Here is a 5,126-nt window from a genome sequence, read left to right on the forward strand (position 1 = left end):
CCTTTCCCCTCCCTCCCTTCTCCTCTCTTCCTACTCCCTCCCCTCCCTCCCTCTCCTTCCACCCACCTCCCACCTCCTTTTCTCCTCTCCCTCTCTCCTTCTCCCCTCTCCTCTCTCTCTCTCTCTCTCTCTCTCTCTCTCTCTCTCCTCTCTCTCTCTCTCTCTCTCTCTCTCTCTCTCTCTCTCTCTCTCCTCTCTCTCTCTCTCTCTTCTCTCTCTCTTTTCTGTCTCATCTCGCCCCCCCCTCCACCTCATTGCCGAGATCAGTGACACGATCGCTTCACAACACTTCAGTGTCTGCGCATTAATGTCTACCTTTTGCTTGCGTGCTTGCCCAGTGCTTGCCTCGAACTCTCTCGCCCGCTCCTGCGTTGGAATGTTGGTTGGTGGCTGAAGAAGGGGGGAGGGGGGGGGGAAGAAGGGGATGGGGAGAGAATAGGTGGGGGTAGGGATAGGGGAGGGGGAGTTAAGAGGATGGGGGGGGTAAGGGGATTGGTGGAGGGAGGGAGGGAGAGAAGGAGGGAGGGAGGGAAGGAGAGACAGGGGAAGAGAGACGAGAGAGGGAGGGAGAGAAGGAGGGAAGGCAGGACCGGTTAACAGGGTGGGGGGAAGGGGAAGGGAAGGGACAGAGAGGGGAAGGTGGGGTTAGGAGACGAGGGTATGAGTGGGGTGGGGGACAGGGTGGGGGGGGGAGGTATTGCTTGAAGGCACGGTTAAGGTTTCCTGCGGATTAGTCTGTCGTGGCATTCCAGCCCGAAAGCACAGCCGAGCAGCGGGAAGCGCGGCGGAGGCAGCTCCTTTGGGGAAGGAGTTTAGGGAGGGATTTTTGGGGAAGGAATTTAGGGAGGGATTTTAGGGGAAGGAGTTTAGGGAGGGATTTTTGGGGAAGGAATTTAGGGAGGGATTTTTGGGGAAGGAATTTAGGGAGGGATTTTTGGGGAAAGGAATTTAGGGAGGGATTTTTGGGGAAGGATTTAGGGAGGGATTTTGGGAGGGATTTTTGGGGGAAGGAATTTAGGGAGGGATTTTTGGGGAAAGGAATTTAGGGAGGGATTTTTGGGGGAAGGAATTTAGGGAGGGATTTTTTGGGGAAGGAATTTAGGGAGGGATTTTTTTGGGAAAGGAATTTAGGGAGGGATTTTGGGGGAAGGAATTTAGGGAGGGATTTTTTGGGAAAAGGATTTAGGGAAGGATTTTTGGGTACGGAATTTATTGAGGGATTTTTTGGGAAAGAAATTAAGGGAGGGATTTTTGGGAAGAAATTTACGGAGGGATTTTTTTTTTTTTGGGGGGGGGGGGAGGGATTTTTGGGAAGGAATTTAGGGAGGGATTTTTGGGGAAGGAAGTAAGGAAGGAATTCTGGAATTTTTTTTCTTTTTCATGTTCCTTGTTCTCTCTCCTCCTTGCCATCCTCTCCCTCCTCCCCCCCCCCCCATCTTTCTCTCTCTCCTCCTTCCCACCTTTCTTCTTTCTTCTTTCTCCTCCTTTCCATCTTCCTTGCCTTCTCTCCTCCTTCACTTCCAGCATCATCTTTCTTTCTTTTCTTCTCTGGTTACGTTATTACCCAACATTTATATCACGTGGCATTGCGACGTGTTGCATTTCATCAAGGGTCATTGCGTTGCTTTGCCCGTTGCAACGTTGCTCGTTGCATGCTGCTGTTGCGTCATGGTTAGTGTGGGGAGGGATGGGAGAGATTGCGTGGGGGGAGGGGAAAGGGAAGGGGAAGGAGAGAGGATAAAGCAAAAGGTGGGGGGAGTTGAAAGGGAGGGTCAGGTAGGGGAGAGGGAGAGGGAGAAGGAGAATAGGAAGAAGAGTATGAGAATGAGCGTGAGGGTGAGTGTGAGGATGAGAGTGAGAGTGACAGGAAGGAGACGTGGAGGATAAATAAAAAAGAAGAAAAAAGTGTTAGAGAGATTAAGGGTAATTTTTTAAAAGTAAATAAATGCGTTATACATGGCTATCAACACAATGTCCAAGGTATGCATTAACCAGAAATACAATATCGAAGTATTCGCATTATACATTTTATTGTACTTCCTTATACCACATCTCATACATCTACAACAGATAAGCTCTAACCTTATTGTATGTTAACTCGAATGCAAACATAGGGTACATATCTTACCATATTCAATGTTAATTCGAGCACAAGTGTATGGTAATCCTTATGCTATAGTGGATTGTGGTCTATTTGTATAGTATAATAAAGAGTCAGAAGGAACCCCATTGGTGTTGGTTTTATAAAGCATCGGGTCTAAGTCTGGGTTAGAGGCAGATTCTAAAGGTACACGGGAGAAATGAATAGGTTGTTGGACATAGGGTATTGGGGAAATAGGGGAGTAGAATTGATTGGGTGGGCATAGGGTATTGGGAAATAGGGGAGTAGAAGAATTGATTGGGTGGGCATAGGGTATTACTATTGGGAGTGCTGATTAGATATAGAGATACTGATCTCAGGGCATTGATTATTGAGAATGTTGAGATTTGAGAAATAGGAAAAGGAGGTCGTTGATTAGATATTGTGTTAAGATTGCGAAATAGGAAAATGAAGAAATAGGAAAATATAAAGTATTGGAAATGTAGGGTAATAGCGAAAAAAAATGTTGCTCAAAGGATCGTTCACTAATAAAAACGCAATGACAGCTTTATTACATCATTTCCATTCCCAATTTTTCTTGAAATAGCGAACGCGCCTCCCCTTCCCTACCATACGTTAACCTAAAAGTCTAAATGTTGCTTCCTGTTAAATTTATTCATGTATTTATTTGTTTATTTTTTTTTAGATGGGTACGCCACAGTTCCAAGAAAGAAGGGGCAGAGTACAAAAAGCTATCGGCCTCAAAGAACACTAACAATTTCGAATGTGATGGTAGTATTAGCTTCGTTCTCGGGTCAGTTGATATGGGGTTCGTTGTGCATTAATTAGCCAAGTAAGGTAGACCATATATTTTTTTTTCGTGTTCCATATTCCAGATGAGGGGTGTGTTGCCGCTAATGAAAAGTTCAAGGGGTGCATATGAGATTTTTTTTTTTTTTTTTTTTTTTTTTTGTCTTTCACTTTCTCTATCTGTGTTTGTCTGTCTGTCTGTCTGTCTGTCTTTTGTCTGTCGTTGTCTTTCCTCATTCTCCTCTCTCTCCTCTTTCCCCTTCTCCCTCTCCCCCTCCCCCCCCCCCCCTTTCCCACCTCCCCTCCGCCTTCCCCCTCCCCTTTCCCTTTCTCTTTCCCCCCCCTCCCCTCCCCTCCCCCCCCTTTCCCCCCCCCCTCTCCCTTACCCTCCCTCCCTCCCTCCTTCCTCTCTGTCTCTCTCTGCCCTCTATTACTGTCAATTCAAACCCCCAAAACTGCAACAAGTGCGAGGCCAGATCAGTGCTAACGACCTAATTAAAACCAGTTGCTTCAGAAACACTACAGTTGAGGTGACGATCACGGATGCTGTTAATTAAGGCAATCTTGACTTTTTCCCGCCCGGCGGGTGATGACACCTTGTTTAATTGATCAGTGATTGTGATTGGAAAGGGGGGGGGGGGGGGGGGGGGGGGGGGGGGGGGGGGGGGGAGGGGTTTAAAAGGGGGGGGAGGAAGATAAGGAGGGTAGGGAAGAAGGGAAGTACAAATGGAAGGGAGGAAGAGGAAGGACGTAAAGAGGGAATGAGGGGAGGAGGGTAAAGAGGGAGGGAGAGAGGGAGGAAAAGAGAAAGAGCGAGAGAGAAGGTGAACGAGAGAGAAACACGAGTGTGTGAGAGAGAGAGAGAGAGAGAGAGAGAGAGAGAGGGGGGGGGGGCACACAAAGACAGAGACAGAGACAGAGCAGTTATCACCGTCACGGAGTCGCCCCCAAAATCCGGCACGATCAATTTTCTGTCAGGTGTCTTATCGGGCGGATTAGTGTTACTAGGTCTACGCAATTTGTCCGATTCGATTTTTGCGAAGCCGCCGGTTCTGGTTCGGTCGGCGGCGCGGCGCGGCGGGCGGCCCTGTCAGTCACGCCTCTCGCTCGTCTTTTGTCTTGCTCTTTCTGTCTTTTTTTTCACTTTCTCTCTCTCTCTTTTTCTTTTGTTTTTTCCGTTTTCGTTTCTTCTCCTTCCGAAAGAGAGAGAGAGAGAGAGAAAAGAGAGAGGAGAGAAAGGAGAGAGAGAGAGAGAGAGAGAGAGAGAGAGAGAGACCCCAAAAAGAGAGAGAGAGACGGAAAGAGAGAGAGGGACGGAAAGAGAGAGAAAGAGAGGGAGAAAGAAAGGCAATAGTTTCCTTCATCCTCGCGTCCTTCTCCGCGCCCTTGGCTCTGTTCACGCCCAGACTGGACTGTCGGGTCGGGCGGGGCATAGTAGACGGGGGGCGAGTAGCGAGGGTGACCCACTCGCTGTCTGGGTTTTCCCCTTCAATTTTTTTAAAATTTTTTTTTCCCCAGTCTGTGGGTTTTTTTTTTGGGTAAAATATCAAAAAGGATTTGGCCCCCTCCTTTTTGGTTTTTTCCAAATTTTTGTTTTCCCCCCCTTAAAATTTTTTATTCCCTTTTTTTTTTTTCTTCTCTCTTCTCTTCTTCTACTCTTTCCCCCCCTTTTTTTCTCCTTTTTTTCTCCCCTTTTTTCTCTCTCTCTCTCTCTCTTCCTTATTTTAATCAGTTTTGTTTGGGGATTTTTCCCTTCTTTTTTGGTTTAAGTTGCTCTTCAGCAGCGCCCCCTCGCCCTCGTTCACCTCCACCTGCATCTAGATTACGTCTTTTTTATAAGGGGGATAATTAAACAGCGTTTCCCCAGGAGGGTTGTGGGGTGGGAAAAGAGGGTAATTTGAGGAAAAAGAAGGAGGAGAGGAGGAAAGAGGAGGAGGAAGAAAAGAAGAAGAAGAAGAAGAAGAAGAAGAAAAAGAAGAAGAAGAAGAAGAGGAAAAGGAGGAGGAGGAGGAGGAGTAAAAAGAGGAGGAGGAGGAGGAGGAGGAGGAGGAGGAGGAGGCGGGGAAGGTGGGTGATGACGGTGACATTAATGTTGATGACAGTGATGACACTGGTAAAGATGGTGATTGTGGTGACATTGATGCTGATAAGATGAGAGGGTGGAAATAAGCGTAAGGGAAAAAGTGGGAATCTTTTTGGGAAAAAGGGAAGAAGACGGGGGGGGGGGGGGTCTCAC

The 5,126-nt window shown here is 47.5% G+C and overlaps 1 protein-coding gene across 1 annotated transcript in view; it reads left to right on the plus strand.

Moving 5' to 3' along the window:
• LOC119597312 (dual specificity testis-specific protein kinase 2-like) overlaps positions 1-5,126 on the plus strand; it is an 82,529-nt gene that overhangs the window by 76,784 nt on the left and 619 nt on the right. The gene's annotated exons all lie outside the window — the stretch shown is intronic.

Source organism: Penaeus monodon, chromosome 39, assembly GCF_015228065.2.
Source record: "Penaeus monodon isolate SGIC_2016 chromosome 39, NSTDA_Pmon_1, whole genome shotgun sequence".
NCBI lineage: Eukaryota > Metazoa > Arthropoda > Malacostraca > Decapoda > Penaeidae > Penaeus > Penaeus monodon.